The sequence below is a fragment of the Micromys minutus genome (assembly GCF_963924665.1).
Source record: "Micromys minutus genome assembly, chromosome: X".
Lineage (NCBI taxonomy): Eukaryota > Metazoa > Chordata > Mammalia > Rodentia > Muridae > Micromys > Micromys minutus.
In genome coordinates, this window is record NC_137970.1 from 50194860 (window position 1) to 50214236 (window position 19377).

Genomic DNA, 19377 nt, shown 5'->3' on the forward strand with positions numbered 1-19377 from the left:
AGCTTAATGAAATTAAGTAGAATAATGAGGAAATATAATATATGAATGAAGTGATTAAAAAATGAAGAAAATACAGTATTTGAAAACTAAATTCAGCAAAGTGACAAATACTAAAGAGAACTCAGACTGAAATGAAGATTGAACTGAAAACTCAATGAGCCACCTAGAAAACTCAGAAAAGCCTTACCAGTAGAATGTATCAAATAGAAGAAATAATATCAGGATGTGAAGATAAAGTAGATAAACTGACTTACTCAAGCAAAGATTATGAAAAAAATCAAGTACATAAAAGGATCATGTACGAACTCGGATACCATGAAAGCTTTGAGGGCTGAATTAACCATTATGTGATCCCACTACCTATTCGTGGCACTGCATAGGAAGCTATACTATATCTTGTTTGGTCTCTAATCTAGATAAAGAATTAAAAATGTAAAGGAAGAAATGACACACTACTCCCTCAGAAATGTCATGCCAATACATCTCCAATAACAGCACCTGAGAGATATTTCATTACACCAACACTGGCATGTGTAAATCTATCTTTTTATCAATATTCACCTATTTATTCAATAATTGCTCACTGTAAACTTTAAGTATAATATATAAAGAATATATTGGAGCTTATATATAACTATATGTTGTATCTAACATGCAACATTAGATCTTTTTACTTATTCACTCTATATCCCACTCACTGCCCTCTCCCCCTTCCCCTTCTTCTCTGGGCAGGTGAGGGCCCCCATGAATATCCCCCCACCCGGACACTACAAGTCTCTGAAAGACTAGGCACTTCCTCTCCCACTGAGTCAGACAAGGCAGCCCAGCTAGTAGAACATATCCTATGGATCTATTTTTATGATGGTTAATAGAACTGACTGAAAAAGATTTCACCACTTTCGGTTGTTTGGTTGGTTATTTCATTCTGCAGTACTGAGGGATAAACCTAGGGTCTGTGTGCTAGGCTAATGTTTCTCCATTGAGCAATACCAAATAGCCCACTTTATTGCTGTTTTTACCTCATTTCTGATTTTACCAATGAAATTGATCTTCTTTTCATGTATTTAGTGACTATGCATTTCATGGTTCTTGCTCTATGAATAGCCTACTTAACTCTTTGTTTCTACTTAAATTTCTGATGTTCTCAAAAAGTTTCGTAAGTCCTTCATATATTATGTACACCCATAGATTATGTAACTGGGCCTAGCTGTTTTAAAACATTTAAGTTTTCTAGTATCTTTGACAAAGACATTTTATACAGGATGGGCATGGTACCACATACCTTTAATCCCAGCACTCAGGAGGCAGAAGCAGGTGGATCTCTGTGAGTTCAAGGCCAGCTTTGTCTACAGAGGGAATTTCAGGATAGCCAGGATTACACAGAGAATCCCTGTCTCAAAATTTTACCTCATCAAATTTGTTCATTTTATTTGTTTATCCCTTTGTTGTTATTCTTAAAAATCCATTCTTTCTCTGGGAATAAATAAGTTTATCATTTCTTTTCATTATTTCAAGGATTGATCTGATCTTTACTAATGAATCTATGAATAGTTTGGAGCTGGTACTAAGATTGAACTCTAGTAATATGAATATTGAAGAATGTACCAACATCTATTTTATTTATACCTTGGTCATTTTATATTTGCTCATGTTAATGTGCCTATCTATTCATAAGCTATTATCACCCTATTTACTTTATAATATAGTCTAATAGCTGATGGAATCATTTTCTCCTTACAAATGTAAGTGCATTATATAACTCATACAAAATTTTCTTGGCTTATATTTCTAGCTTACTTTTCCAGAGAAGTTATCAAAAGAATCACATCAAGATCACCTTATAATTTTTGAGGACTTTTATTAAACTGTTTAATAAATCTACTAATATTCTTTAAAAAAATCAACAATGTTGAAAAATTTAAATTTTCTACATGTATTCAGTAAAGTTTTTTGCTTTGATTAAATGGTCTCAAACATCCTACATTAATTTATTACTGATGTGTATATTTGCTATTTATAATGCAAAAATCCTCCTCATTATATTTTCTATGAAATAAATGTCATCTTCATAAGACATGAAATTACTTTAAAATTTTTGTCCAATCCTATACTAATTATATATTTATCGATTGAAAGTCTACATATAAATCGGGTATGTTAGCTAACATCTGTAATTCTCAGCAACTTTTGAGACTGAATTAAGATCCTGAGTTCAAAACCAGCCTGGGATACCCTCAGTCTTAAAACAAACAAACAAATTGTAAGACCCACAGATCATGTTCAAGAATCAATTGAAGCTCTTAAAAAATTAACTTCACCCTCATTTCAACCCTAAGGTAAAATGTTTTTGATATCTTGAATAACTCATAATTACCTAAGAATAGGTTGCTATAATTACTAAGATTAGTCAGCTTACTAATGTTACTCATAACAGGTCCACAACAACTTTAAGATTTTATTTATGTGTATGAATGCTTTGCTTGCATGTATGCCTATGTGCCTTATGTGTGACTGGTGGTACCCAAGGAGCAGAAGAGGGTGAAAGATCCCTTGGAACTAGAATTACAGTAAGTTGTGTCAGTTGTGAGGTAGTACATAGGTTCTGGGAACTGAACCCAGGTTACCTGGAAGAACAGCAACTGCTCTTAACCACCAAGCTGAGAGTGTTTGTTTCTTTGTTTGTTTGTGCGTGCGTGCATGCGTGTGCATGTGTATCAGAGTCTAAGATGTTCTAGGCTGGACTATATAATAAAGGATAATGACCTTGAATTCCTGATGTTCCTGCCCACACCTCTATATTGCTGAGAATATCCGTTTGCACTAGTATGCCCAGTTTAGGCAGTGCACAGGACTGAACCTAGGGCTCTGACATGTTAGGCAGTGTTCTACCAAGGTAGCCACATCCCCATCATTCCAGTGTTCTCTTGTACCACTGTACCCTGTGCCATCATACCTACAAAAGAACACAAAGCTTTAGTACATGTATTTTTCTCTGCCAGGAATTCTCTTTTTTCTTCTCTGTCCTATTAACTCATAGTCATCCTTCAACTAAGGATCCCTATGGCCAGGAAGGCTTTCCTAACTTTCTTCCTTCTTAATAAAAGCTCTGCATTAAGTCTTATGGCAGCATGTATTTCTGTGTGTAACACCTGTCACTTTTCCAATTTTGCATTTAAAATCTTGTTTTTGAAATGCCAGAGATTAAACCCAAGGTGCCATACATACATGTTAGGTATACCACCTAGCCACAACCTCAGTCCTGGATCTTTGTTTCTTGGCATCATTTCATGTCTATGTGTCCACTGCCTCATTAATTTGGTTCATTGGATCCATGAAGGGAAAAAAAAACAATTCTGTCTCCTATGATTTCCAGAGGACTATGTTTCTTGACACACAATATAGTCTTTTTATGAAAGCCTGTCAAGTAAGCAAAGAACAGACAGCATATCTGATATAAGTTGATACTTCTATTACTAACAAATCTTTTTAAAAAATGGTTCAACTTCTTGACTTTTGAGATGGTTCCAAGCACAGGAGGAAAGCTTCATAACACTGGACTGTGAAGACTGAACTCTAGAGGAAGACCGACAGCTTTACCTATGCCTGAGTTCTTGCGGTTTTTTTCCCTCGTGTAGCCTGGCAGTCCCGGAACTTGCTCTGTAGACCAGCTGGCCTTGAACTCCGAGATTCACCTACCTATGCCTCCTGAGTGTTGGGATTAAAGGTGCCAACACACCGACTTCCAAACTTATTTTTTTAGTGCAGTAGCCTTGGGTCAAAATTTCAAGAACTCCAGGGTTAATATACATAAATGTCTGCTTACAGGAACTGAACTCAAAAAATCCCAAAATGATATGGGGGGAGGAGCATTCTACTCAGCACTGGTTCATTCATTATGTCATGATTCTAACAACTACACAATTCTTTGGTTTCTCAACCGTGCAATAAGTAAAGCAGAATGCATAATCCCCATGGTTTCCTTAAATGATGAGATAAAAAATTTATGATTCCACGTAAAATCACTTCTTCAACTTAAAAAAAGCAACTGCCTTTGCTGGCAACTAAAACACAAGTTAACAAGCCATTGAAAATGTCATCCAAATAATATTAACAAAGTTTAGTTAAATGAAACTTGGAAAGAATAAAACAGTTGGCTTTCCAATACAACCACCACTGAAATCTGTGTTTTTATTCACTAAAGCTCTATTTTTAAGTAGAATTTTTACGAGAAGGCCTTCTGCAATTTTAAAATTAGTAAATCAAAAATCAAAGCAAACTTAAGAAATAAAACTACATTATGTTTTCAGCTGTTTTAATGAATGTAAATGTTATATTATAGGCTATGATAATAAGCTGAAAGTCATATTAGCTCTAAAACCTCATTACTTGCTGTTCACACAGTTTTTCTACAATAAGTAACAACTTAAACTGTTGAAGTACAAAAGTTAAAGTTGTTAGAAATAAAGAATAATCTTGGTGTCATACAGAGGAACACATGAACAAAGTAAAAGTAGCTCTCAGCTCACTGGGTATTTATCCTAATCTAGTAGAAACTGTGTCCTTTTCCATAGGCTAGGGTCTGACCTCATCATCCTTCACAATTGGGTGGCTTTAAAAGAATTGAATCAGATGGGGTTGGTAGTGAAGAGTAAAAGGTTGTCAAAGGACACTGATTCCTTGCCCTAGGGATTTCCTCTGCAGGAAATCGCTCCCAGGAAATCCCACCCAGGAAATCCCACTTTCTTGAGATTTGAGTTCCCAAAATACCACAGAAGGTCCAGATGACCTCTATGGAATGTTCCAACGCCCTAGGTGTGCCTGGGGGTGTACTGATAAAAAAATGTATGATTCTTCCCCTTTGAATTTCCTCATTCCCCCGGTCCTCCCCCTCCTTTGTGATGTTTGCCTTTATAAGCCCGTTACAAGTTCAGGCCGGGGTCGAACTCCTCTACCCCTGCGTGGTGTATGAGTCTCGACCCCCAGCATGCTGGCCTGAGATCTCACTCTGTTTCACTTTCAATAAACTTCCTCGTGCGATTGCAGCAAGTCTGGTCTCGGTGCCTCACTGGGTGCGCGCCTCTCCTGAGATTTGAGTGAGGGTCTCCCTTCGGAGGTCTTTCAGTAGCACACACCTTTAATCCTAGCACTTGGGAGTCAGAAGCAGGAGGATCTCTGTGAGTTCTAGAACAGCCTAGTCTGTATAGTATGTTCCAGCACAGCTAGGGCTACACAGAGAAATCTTGTCTCTAAACACACACACACACACACACACAGCCAAGTTCTAAGAATACAAAAGGACCTTTGTGAAAACCAAAGTTTTACCAAGTGACAGGATTAAAACATTTACATAAAAGTTTTACAAAATGGAAGAGATAAAGATTTGAAGTCCTTATAAGTTTTATATAATATAAAAGACTAATATTTAATGTTTCTTACAAAATGAAGGGCTTAGTAATATCGTTGTGTTGGTAGCTAAGATACAGGAGTCTAGCTTTCAAAAACTAAGTAGGTTAAGTTTGGTTATAAACCTCAAAGTCTTAGATTTTTTTCCTAGACAGCAAGAATGATTCAACAGATAAAAATCAATCAATGAGTGAAGGATTTAAAAACCACCACAGGATTATGTTGATATAGAAAAGGCATTTGGGGACTAGAGGTTAGGTCAGTGGCAGTGCACTTGCCTAGGGAGCCCAACCAAATCCCTGGGTTCAGTCCCCTGCTCTAGCAGAAGAAACTGCAAACCATGTAAAACATCTAAAAAGTACAGAATGTTCTAAGAAAAGACATTTGATTAAATTCAATAGCCATTCATCATAAAACTGCTTAAAACAGATAGAAAACTTACTTAATATAATAACATTGATATATGATAAGCCCACAGACAATATGCACGACAATGAAATTTTTAAAATTATCCCATTATATCAAGAATGAGGTAAAATGTCTACTCTCACTACTTGTATTAAATATAATACTGGATGTTCTAGCCATAGGACTTGCAAATTAGTCTGGAATAAAAATTATCTGACAATAGATGACATAATTTTAAATGCCAAAAACTTTAAAAATTTCTCAAAAACAATTACTAGAGCTAAAATACATTCTGAAATATTACAAGATATAAAATCAGTAAATAAAAATTAACTGCATTTTAGGTACTAACAATGGTCATTGTGGAAAAAAAACTAAGACTATTGTATTCATAATGGCGTGAAAATATTTAGTAACAAATTTAACCAACAGGAAAGACATGTCCCCTGAAACTACAAAACTATAAAGTGCCTCTAAGACTAAAGAGGACAGAAAAAAAGTAAAGAAATCCAGGTTTGTGGACTGAAAAAAACTTTCTATCCAATCAACCCTTAGTGATCTGTAAATTCCGTGCAGTCTCTATTAAAACCCTAACAGTATTTTTCACAGAAATGAAAAAAAGTACTTTATTTCATGTGGATTCTCTAGGGATTTATAGGCACAAAAAAATCTCTAAATGAAAAGTGCTAAAGCCTGACAGTTTTTCAAAATATATTACAGAACTATATACAAAAGAATGCAGTACTACCATAAAGGCATAAACACCAGTGGAACAGACTAGAGAAGACTAAAGAATAGAAAAAAAATGATGTGATGGTATTTGAGGAAAGTGCCAAGACCACATATGAGCAACAAAATGTTGGAAAAATGAATATGTACATGTAAAAGAATAAAGCTAGACTCTTACCTTACACTATCCACAAATATTCATTTTAAATGTATTAAAAGTAAAATGGAAGACCCTCCACAAAAAAAAAAAAAATCGAGAATTACACATGATGGAAAACTTCATGACAGTGGATCTAACAATGAATCCTTAGAGTTAACATAAAAATCATAAGCAGCAAAAGTAAAAATAGAACTAATCAAATAAAACTGTTTGCACATAAAACAATCAACAGAATGAAAATGACAACTCATTAAATAGGGAAAATATCATTTGCCCACATGTTTATGAGTCTAGACTTTTAATAATTTGCCAGGTACGTTCATGTCTGACCTTATGCCAACATCATATTGTTTCTATTACTGCAGCTATGCAGCAGACTTTGAAGTTGGTGTAAATCTTCAAAATATCAATTCCCTAACAGATAAATAAATTACAAATATCTTAGCTATCATATTGATTTTGAGGGTAGTGCAGTGATTATTTGTAAGTAACCCTTATTTTGCTTGCTCTAAAGCACAAGAGTCAGGATGCTGACAATTTGGATATGCCGAAGGAAAACCTTACAGTATTTCCTGTAAATAAAAGGATAAAGAAAAAAATGACACAAGGACTATCCACATAGCTCCAACCTTTCCTAAACTCTCTATGTAGATGAGCTGTCCTCAAATTCAGAGATTCATCTGCCTCTGCCTCCAAAGTGCTGGGATTAAAGGTGTGCTGAAATAGTAAAATTGTCTAAGTTGACTACACAGGGAATAAACAGTCAATAGGACAAAAGAGCAACCTACAGATTGGAAAAAGATCTTCACTATTTCTACATACAATAGATGACTAATACACAAAATACATAAACTCAAGAAGTTAAGATGCCAAAACCACCAAATAACCCAATTTTAAAATGGGGTACAGAGCTAAATAGAGAATTCTTAACAGAAAAATCTTTAATGACTAAGAAGCACTTAAAGAAATTTCCAGGATCCTTAATCATCAGGGAAATGCGAATCAAACAGACTCTGAGATCCACCTTACCCCAATCAGAATGGCTAAGATTAAAAAACTAGGGCAACAGCAGATGATAGCAAGGATGTGGAGAAAGAGAAACAGTCCTCCACTGTTGGTGGAATTGCAAGCTGGTAAAACCACTTTGGAAATCAATCTGGTGGTTTCTCAGAAAATAGGAAGTAGTTCTACCTGAAGACCCAAATATAACATTCTTGGGCACATACCCAAAAGATGTCCTACCATACCACAGGGGCACTTATTTGTGATAGCCAGAACCTGGAAACAACCCAGATGTCCCACAACAAAAGAATAGATACAGAAAATGTAGGCAAGACATCATGCATTTTGCAGGCAAATGGATGGAACTGGAAAATATCATCCTGAGTGAGGTAACCCAGATCCAAGAGGACACGCATAGTATGTACTCACTGATAAGTGGATATTGGCCAAAAAGTACAAAATACCCAGGATACAACCCACAAACCATAAGAAGTTTAACAAGAAGGAAGGCCCAAGGGAAGATGCTTCAATTCTACTTAGAAGGGGGAAAATAATCACAAGAGGCAGAGGGAGGGAAGGACCTGGGTAGGAGAAGGGAGTGGGAGGGTAAAGGGATGGCAGAATTGAACCAGGGGAAGACAGGAGAGAAGCTGTGGGGGCAGGAAAATTTATGAAAATATGCAGCTGCCAGGGAGGGAACCTCCAGAAAGTCCCAGATATCTGGGATGTGAAAGGCTTCCAGGATTTAATAGGGGTGACCTTAGCTAAAATACCAAACAGTGGGGATATGAAAACTGAAGAGACCACCTCCAGTAAATATATAGGGACCCCAGTGAAGGGATAAGGCCACTAATCTACTTTTAAAATTTTTGTCCCAGAATTGTTCCTGTCTAAAATATATAAGTGCAGGGCCAAAAATGGAGAAGAGAATGAAGAAAAGGCCATCCAGTAACTAGTCCAACTTGGTATTCACCCCACAGGCAGGCAGTAAACCCTGACACTATTGCTGATGTTATGTTGTACTTGCAGACAGGAACTTGGATGGCTGTCCTCTGAGAAGCTCTACCAGCAGCTGACTTAGACAGATGCAGATACTTATAGCGAACCGTTGGACTGTGGTCAGGGACCCCTATGGAAGACTTAAGGGAAGGATTGAAGGGGACGGAACCCTATAGGAAGACCAAGAGTGTCAACCAACCTGGACCCCAGAGAGCTCCCAGACACTAAGCCACCAATGGAAGAGCATACACTGGCTGGTCTGAAGACCCCTAGCACATATGTAGTAAAGGACTGACTGCTTTGCCTGGCCCCAATGGGAGAGGAGGTGCCTATTCCTGTAGAGACTTGATACCCCAAAGAAGAGGGATGCCCAAGGAGGGCATCCTCTCAAAGATGAAGGGGGGATGGGGTGGGGAACTCTGGGATGGGGGACCAGGAGTGGGGCAATGTTCAGAATATAAATAAATAATTACTTTAAAAAATAGTACTGGGAAAAGAAGAATGAAGTTGGACTACCTCTTATCATATATAAAAATTAATTGAAAAAAATGTATCAACAGTGTAAAACCATGAAGAAAGAAAGATGGAGATGATCTTCATAACTTTAGACTGAGTAACAAAATAAACAGGGTCTCAACATCATTATTCATTAGGAAAATTCAATGACCATTTGTCATCTACAAGAATGAAAACATTGGAAAATAAAATAAAAACAAACACTCAGAAATTAAGAAGTATTGTCAAGGATGTGGGCTAACAGGAATCTTCATATAAAGTGGCTCAGCTGCTGTGGAAAACTGATTGGCAGTTACTTGATAAGTTAAATATAGAATTTCCCTACGACTCTACAGTTCTACTCTGAGGCATACATCCAGAAAAATGGAAACCAATAATGGTGTGGTGAGAAAGCTCCAAAAAACCCAAATGTCCTCACCGGAAAATGGATTTAAAATTTGTAGAATACTACACAATACTATAATGATAAGCCCACCCTTATGTTTTCCAGTGTCTTTCTTTCCGAATACCTTTCCTTCCTTTAACTCTCTTGCCTAATATCTACATTACAAATGTCATTAATAAAAACCTCAACTCTACTTCAAAACAAATAGTGTGTGTGGGTTAGAGAGATGGTTTAGCAGTTAAGAGCACAGGCTGCTCTCACAGAGAACCTAGGCCTGTTTTATAGCACTCACAGTGTCTTCACAATCAGCTGTAACTCCAATTCCAAAGAATCTGATGCCTTCTCACCTTCAAGAGTAACAGGTGCACACATGGTACATAAACATACATGCACACAAAACAGTCACACACATAAAAACAAATAAATACTTTAAAAATGTGAACCAGACGGAGGATGAATCTCAGTAGCAGTAAATTCTTACCCAGCATGTCCAAGAACCTAGTTTTGCTCCCTAGAACTACTATAGAAAAAAAGTAATCTATCTATAGAGACTACTTGTCAGGGATTAGGGATTGGTGGATAGAAAGAAAATGCTAAATACACAATAAATTTTACTGTGGAGTAATGGAAATACTTCAAAATAGACACACCACATTGCTCACTTGAAAATTGGTAAATTTCATATTATGGAACTCTTACCTCAGTAACCTATAAAAGAATTATATTTATTAAGATCCTGAATTAGAAGTGTGAAGACTCCAACATTTATGAATATACAGTGTTTATCAATTAGATAATCTTATTTTTTAAAAAAACAAACATTTTTAAAGTCAATGCTCTCTATCACCTCTCTTTAGAGTAAAGGATTTCATGGGTTTTATGTAAAATTAAATAATTAAAACTAGTAAGTAAAAATTTTATAAAACTTTATTGGTAAGGCCAGAAATGCATTTACCTGTGGATAGTAGCAGTCTCTGGACCTTATGAACCAATTATGTTTTTAAAATGTATAGTCAGAGGCAGGCATGGCATCACACCCCTGTAATTACAGCACTTGGTGGGAAAAGCAGCAAGATCAAAAGGCCAGCCTTGACTACATAAGATTCTGACTCAAAACTTAAAAATGTAAAATGTAGCCAGGCATGATGGTGAATGGCTAGAAGCAGAAACATCAGATAAAAGACATCCTCACGTTCAGTTTGAGACTTAAGGCTCCTGGACTTTGTTTTAAAAGAAAAATGGGAGCAAAGAAAAGAGCAGGAAGCAGGGGACAAGGGTAGAACCAAACCTTAAAGTGCTCAATATCCCACAACTGAAACAACAGAGTAAGATAAATAATAAGCATATTAGACTATTGCCACACAACATGGCTTATTGACATATATAGGTCTATCCTAATATAAATAAATAACAATTAAATAAGGAAACTGGATGGCTCTTCGTTACAGAAGAATTCCAATTAAGAAATGTAAAAGGAACGAGAGAAATAGAAAAATGTAATTATGCAAACACCATAGTAATAACTGCTGTAGACAAGATCCACTGATGCTTGCTAAAATTAGCTAGTGAAACTTTAGGGAGAAACATGGTATTTGCATATTCAAAGAATCTTCTCCAAGGTATTTTTAATTACAAAGAAGAAAATAATACTGTCCAGGGCATACAATTTTAACCAAGTGAGGAACATTACCAGTGGTTGGTATAGCACTCTCAAGGTCCTGTGATATGACACACTGAGAAAGACATTGCATAATGCCTTAATAGTTAAGAAATTATAAAGTGGCTTCAACCCACATATGACTACTGGACTGTTTTTACCAGAATACTAATTGAGCTAGTAATTCTTAAACTCAAAAACACTTTACATGTTCATAATACACTCTGTGTAGCATAACACTATTAATAATTTACCATCTCCCTTGGCCTCTAGCAATTTCAAATTTCCCTACTTGATTCATCCATTTGCCATGGATGATTCTGGTCCTCCCTTTTCATATAGTTGTAGTTTCAGAGATTGGCTCTTTGACTTCTTTTTTCTTCTAATCCTGTAATTTCCAGAAAGTATCCACTATGAAAATGCACTCCCCTGAAATGACTCTCTTTTATCTTAAGCCAAGACCTCTTTTTATCTACCCAATATATTTGACATTAGAGTCTAGATAAATCAAACTGGACTTGAGTTTATATTCTCCATCTTCTTTAAATTGTGCAAAATATCTCTTCCCTATCTTAACTAAAAGCATCACTACCCACTCAAGATGTGTAACCCAGATACTCAGGGCTTATTCTCTACTCTTTTGTTTTTTCTTTGCTATAAACTACCTGCTAACTTTTGTCAATTTTTACCTCCTTTTGATCTTTTTCCAATATTGCAATAACATTTTACTGTGTTTCTATCAAACAAAAACTCTCCAGACCTCCAATCTTGTCTACCTTCCAAACTTTTTCATAAAAATGCTATTTTTTATTTTTATTTTTTCTTACTCCAAATCTTTTTCCTATTCATCTACCAGGCCAACATCTACCAATACGTCTTTAATACTCATCTACAAATTTATCATCTACAAGCTCTTCTCTGTCTTCTCTAAACTAAATATGCTTCTCCATTTCAGGGTTCCCCTAAAATCTCACACACAGCACTTTTAAAATACTTGTCATATTTTACTTGAACTGTTAGTTTACTAAACTGTTTTCCCTAAAAATCCTGACCTGTTGAAGGGCAGGTTATGATTCATTCATTGTTGTAGCCTCAGAACCTAGTTATGTCTACCAAATGGCAAGTACCTAACATATTTGTTTAAAATGCTTTAATTTGTTCTCAAGTACTCATAAAATGGCTTAAGATGGTAGTGATGTGTTCCTTTTTTAAATGTGCAATTAGGTTAGATCCTGATAAACCCTAGTTTAGAATGATTTTGCTACCGTTGCATGCATTATAATATACTAAGCTACTAGTATAGAGCACAGACAGTTTTACAACAGGTTTATTCAAATCGCTATAAACTAATCATTCATCCACGAAATAGACAATGGGTATACAAAGATTCAAACAAAATAAATGGACAGTATACTTCATCAGTGAGAGCTATCAATCATTGAGCTATCAGTATGGAGAGAAATAAAAATGTCAAAGGACCTGGTTTGGGGCTAAGACGGCTCAGCAAGTAAGGCACCTGCTCTAGTTCTAGGGCTTCACATCCCTAGAACGCATGCAGAAAAAAAGCTGAGTGTGGTCATGGTATGACCCTGTAATCCCAGCAGTATGTTAGCAGAAACAGGATGATCACTGGGGCTTGCTGTCTTACAACCTATCTCTAAGTTCAATGAGAAACCCTATCTCAAAGAATTAACAAAGAAAGTGGCAAAGGTGAAGAGTCACCATTCTCTGGCCTCCACGCACATGCATAGGTGAATGCCCTCTAACACATTCATACACATTCATACAAAATAAAATTTAATTTTAAAAGTTCTGGGTTATAGTTGTATCACTCATTATATGGAATATAACTGGAATGCTTGAGAAATTTTCCAAATATAAATAACCATGGTAGCCCAACCACATGTCACACTACAATCTCCACAAAATCTATTCTAAAGTTGTATTTTATTACAGATCTGTGATAACCCCAATATAGCAAACTTGAAGGAATTCCAACTCAGAATGGGTGGTTGGGAGAGGGAGCACCTTCATGGGAGCAAGGGGAGGGGGATGAGAGTGTGGGGGATAACATTTGAAAGGTAAATACAGAGAATACCCAATAAAAATGAAAAAATAAATGTAAACAACAACAAAAAGAAAGTACTTTCCCCATATTTCATCTCACTTGATCCTCCTAAGGACTATTCATTTGGCCATTTTATGGTCTAAAGCACTAAGATACAGGCACAGTGATACTCCCTTGCTACAATTCTGTTCTCTATCCATGATACACAAATGTTTGATGACAAATCCTGACAGTGCTCATAACAGGCAGTACAGGCCTTTATCACTTCTGTCCTATATTACTTCAATATCCTCCTAATTGATATCCCTATCTCCATCTTCTTTCTGTTTTTAATATATCCTTCAAATTGTAACCAGAACCATACTCCTAAAACAAATTTAACAATGCCATCCCTCTGTATTCGTAGAGGAATAGCTACAAGATGCCTCTCTTCATATAATCCAAGTCTGAGAACACTCAAGTCTCTTATATAAAAGGGTATATAGTATTTGTATATAACCTACATTTTCTTCCCAATATATTTAAACTCATCTTTAAATTACTTACAATAATTCATACAAATGTGAATGTTATATAAACAGTTGTAATACTTCGTTGATTAGGAAATGATGATAAAAAGTAGCTATTTAGATATAAACAGAATAGAAAGTCATTGAGGATGGGTCCCTCTCTCATAATCAGCAGCTTATAAAACCCAGTAACTGTAACTGCAGGATTCTAATTAGTCAAAAGAGTGGGATCTAAATATTGTATATCTGCAGTCCAGATGAAAATGTTTTTCTTGGTTTTTTTAAGCTACTTAAGCTTGTGTGCTTTAAGCTATTTAAGCATGTGTGCATGCTTAAATGCATTGTGTGTGTGTGTGTGTGTGTGTGTGTGTAACAAGTGTGGAGAAGAGAAGATAACTTGCAGGAGTAGGTTTCCTCCTTGTACCATGAGGTCCTAGTGATCAAACACAGGACATCAGGCTTGGCAGCCTTTACTTATGAGCTATTCACCTGTCTATCTATTGCTGAATATTTTTAATCTGTTGCTAGTTGAGCCCATAGATGCAAAACCCATAGATATAAGGAGCCAATTATATTTATTAATAGCCCATAAACCACAGGCCCTCCTGTGATGAGAAAAGACTCTGTTGTGTGGTCAAATATGATGGACACTCATGTATCTAACTTAGCACTCTATGCCTATTGAGACTAAGTCACAAATTTTCATTATAATTAAATTGATATTTACACAGCTATGTGCAAACCAATATCTACAGTACTGGACAGTAAAGGTCTAAGAAATGGGGAGCTCTTTTTTCTCAATCCTGATGAATAAATAAGTAGAAACAGGAAAAAGTAAAAACTGAAAGCATTTTACAAAGAGCTGCTATTACTATAAGTACAGGTTATACCTAAGTGCCAGTATGCTGAGTACTGAGTGCTGAGTGCGGGCAGAGCTTCTTGGGCTTTGTTTATTTTACTCCAGAAGTGAGGTTTATAGAATTTGAGGGGTTTTATATAAGAAGTAAGATACACACACACATACACACACACGATTATAACTGAAATATTCCTGCCTCCTAAATTTACATATTGAAGTGCTGAAACCCCAATATTCAGAATGTCACTTCATTCAGATATATATTTTAGGGACACAATTAATGAAAAATGATAGCGATCAGGACAAAGACACATACAGAAGACCACAAAAGACAAAAGCAGACCACAGAAAACAAAAGAGTATGTGATACTTTGCTATGGCAACTACAGCAAACTAGCACACAAATACACATATGCAGGTATATAGTTGTAAAGTCAATATAGTTAGAATAGTTCAGACCTGGCAAATACAGAGGCACTTAAAATATAAAAATATATAACAATGACCAGTTATAGGACAAGTTATTCAGCATCAGTGAAAATAATTGATAAGTTACAAAAACAGGTTTGAAAGCCAACTCAGATAAAACATCAGTACAGGAGAAACTAAACGTTCACCTCTAGGATATACTTTCTCCACTCTAACATCTTTTCCCCTCTGGAAATAGGAAAGAAAATCTGATCAGAACACTAATGAACATAACAAGGTATAGCCTGCAGGTAAAATTTCCACAGCGAATAGATTTTATGTACTATTCCTCAAAGAGAGATCCTACAAGCCATTTTTTCTTAGAATAAGATACCTACAAAAAGTATATCCAAAAATTCTAGATAGGTGATGATGCAGTTCAGTGGCACAGTGCTCAGCTAGCACATACAAGAAAGGCCCTGGGTTCAAGCCTTAACATTACAAAAAATAGGATAAAAAGTGTATGATCTTTAGTTATAGAAGTAAAAACACATTCAAACTGCGTGCTGGTGGCAGCAGCAGTGCACACGTCTTTAATCCCAGTGCTCAGGAGGCAGAGGCAGCTTGCTATACAGAGTGAATTCCCAGACAGCCAGGGATACAGAGAAAAACCCTGCCTCAGGAAACAAAGCAAAAAGTCCAATTCAAAGTGATGCTACCTGACCGACAATGCTGTATATCAGTGACAAAAATGCAACGGCTTTATTTATGGAGCTCTTGTCAAGAAAGTCTTTGACTCTAAATAACACTGAAGGAAACTATTTATTCTTTGTTAAAACTTCAATTTAGCAAAGTTAAGGATTTCATCACTCAGTTCACAAATGAATGCCTACATGAAAGCAAATATGCTGAACTTTATGGACAACAAAAAATGAGAGAAACATAGCTGTCACCTTTGCCCATAAAGTTTATCTCCTCCACAAAACATATATGATAGCTACTTATAAGAATTGGTGATACAGGTACTCAGATGAGGAAAAAACAAATCAATGTCTTAAGAGACTATACAAATGACACTCTAGAATAAACTGACCCTTAAACTAAGATCTGAAAAAAAAGCAGGGAAGAGTCAGAAAATGGATACCAGATAGGCAAAGGCAGCAAACATGAAGAAAATGAAAAGGCATAAAGATCCCCAAAACAAGAAGCAAATCTGGGTAGATAGCAGACCCAAGTATGTGTTAGAGTAATATAGCTATATAACATAATTGTTATAACATAATTCATAGCTTCATGACATAGCTTTAGAACTTTAAATGCCAAACTACAGTGTAAAGACCACTGAAATTTATAAGCAAGGAAGTGACATGGCAAAGATGTGCTTTGGGAAGAAGGGCTGTATGGGATGCATTAGAAAAGCAAGTCCTTCTTATGTATGGAGCTGGGGAGAGAAGTTCTGTGTGTAATAACAAGAGTCCAAAATTAGGCCAGAAGGAGCTAACCCCTTTTAATGATTAAGGAATATGATAGATATGCTCTATGTCTGACATAACAATACATACTATTTTGCATATTTTGTATAATTAATAAAAATTATTTTTAAAAAGAAAAACATTACCTTTTTAAATAAAATGTTTACCTATGAAAAGTCTCTTAGCTAAGTGTACTGGCACATGTCTTTAATTCCAGCACTTGGGAAGCTGAGGCAGGCAGATTGCCTGGTCTAGAGAGTGAGTTCCAGGATAGCCAGGTTATACAGAGAAACTCTTGACTTGAAAACCAAAAAACAAAACAAAAAAAAAAACAAAAATAAAACAAAAAACTCTAAAATCTTAATTAAAAGACCTATCTGCCAGAATAGAGATCAGAAGGAAAACAGAAAATATAAGAGGTAGGGTTGATATTTATATTGGGTTTTCTTAAATATTATGTTATACAAATAAAAATGCAAATTATAAGGATAAAATACAGAAGGTATCATTTTACCTGTAATATACCTTATGCTAGAATATGAAAAAGTATATACTTCTTTTTAAAACTTTATTTTATTTCTACTTGTTATTTGGGAAGGTTGTACACCACATGTGCATGCATTCATGCGCGCGCGTGTGTGTGTGTGTGTGTGTGTGTTTGTGTGTATGTGTGTGTATATATATGTGTGTACGCATACCTATCTCAGTGCATATGTGGAGCACAGAGACAATTTACAAGAACTTATCCTCTCATTTCAACATGTGGAATCCAAGGATCAAACTTAAGTCATCTTGCTTGGTAGAAAGTGCCTTTACCTAGTGAGCCATCTTATCAAACCTCATATTGCATAACAACATAACATGGGCTTAATAAAAAATTGTCTAGGTTTCCATTCCATTTCAAGCATCACTACTTAGAGACAGACTCCCTTCATCCTACCACTAGTAGAGAACTTGACTAGACTTAACTAACTTGCATGTTATATCAGAGTTTCGGGATTCTTTTTAACATGTATGGTAGAGAGGTATAAAGATCAGAAAGCAAGTTTCATTTGGTTCTCTGCTTCCACCATGAGGTCTAGGGACTGACCTCAGGTCAGGTTATCAGGCTTGTGCAGCAAGCATTTCTACCCACTGTACCATATCACCAGTCCAATCAGGGGTTCTTAATCAGGGTGACAGGGTTCATAGTCCCCTTGAAACTTCATTAGAAATTAAGCATGCATGTATATATATTCATTTTTCAAAGAATAAGGACATGGGTTTTTTAGATTCTCAAGAGGCCTAGTGTTATCAAAGTTTAGAAACATTGTTAGAAACTTATTTCCCTCTATAATCTTAATAACTAATTCAAAACAATGTGTCAAAGGCTAAAAAGTATTATTTATTCAACTATTCTGAATGCATCTTCAGAATTCATCTTCTCAATCTCTAGTACCATTTTCACACTAAAAGTGTGTTACCATTCCTTATCATTTCTTGTCTCTAGAAATTTCATTCTTATTGATAAGTTTTATAGCACTGTTACTACTCTTCCTTACCACTGAGGTAGCTTCCTGACTTTCTCAAAGGAGAAGCTGCATGCAGCATTTCCTACTCCATAAAATGAAGCCGTCTAAAAGTGAAAGCAATGGCTACAATCCCAGCAGCACTCTGGAAGCTGAGGAAGAGAGATGAACTTAAGCCAGCCTGGGCTACACAGTGAGATCTTGCCCCACCCAACCCTGGCCCTCCAACCCAGAGGAAGAAAAAAAAAGCTTCCTAACAATCTTTTTCTAATTACTGTATATTGCTAATGATTATTTTCTAGTATCTCCTAACACAATCTAACTTTTGTGACCAATGTTTTACCTATGATATTTCTACTAAATTAGCCCACAAAGTGAGCCTCATTCTTGAATAATACAATGTGAATTCTATCTTTAGAATACCTACCTATTTGGGCTGAAGAGATGGCTTGGGGTTAAGAACTCAGTGCCCTTCCAGAGGACATCTCCAGCTTCTAAGGCCTCCTGTACTCACATACACAAACCCTACACACAGACTCATAGACAGTCAGACACACTGACACACATAATTTAAAATAATAAAAAGAATACTTAAATTATGATTAATATCTATTTATTCTGCCTTTAGAAACTGACATTTTACAGAATGTATTTCAGAGTTCAAAGCTAGCTTGGTCTACAGAGTAACTTCTATGATGGCAGTGAAAGAAAAAATCAAAAAGAGAAAGTTGGTGAAAATGTACATGCTCCAGCCCCAGCAAAAAGCAGACCTTGGCAGCTTCAGCCATCTGATTCTGGCTTTGGAGTCAAGGATATAAGAAAAGGGTTATGGAGGCTCCCTTCAAGACTAAAGAAAGCCACTGAGGCCAGGCAGGTAGCAGGGATGTCTGCATAGAGGGCCAGAGAGGACATTTCATAAAGCTGTGAGAGTGCAGCTGGACTGCCTTGAAGACCACAAGATAGCAGAGTTATGGGTTATCTGCCAAGGAAAACTGGTAATGGGGTAGAACCAGCACAAGAGAGAAAGGTGTGTCAACAAACCTGAAAGGAGTTGCAGATCTGAAGAGCACTTGAACATCAGACATGGAGATGCAGTCTGGAGTTTGCTCAGCTGGCTTTCAGTTTTGCTTTGGTTGAGTATTTCCTCATTATGATACCTTTTCTCCCTTTTGGAACGGTAATGTATATTCTGTGCCATTAAATGTTACAAGTATGTGATCTGATTTTCTATTTTGATTTTACAGGGAGTTACAGTTAAGAGATCGCCATGAGTCACAAAAGTGAATTTGAACTT

At 36.2% G+C, this 19377-nt stretch overlaps 1 protein-coding gene across 1 annotated transcript in view; it reads right to left on the reverse strand.

Moving 5' to 3' along the window:
- ABCB7 (ATP binding cassette subfamily B member 7) overlaps nucleotides 1-19377 on the reverse strand; it is a gene marked incomplete at its 5' end in the record, with an annotated part of 130758 nt that overhangs the window by 100853 nt on the left and 10528 nt on the right. The gene's annotated exons all lie outside the window — the stretch shown is intronic.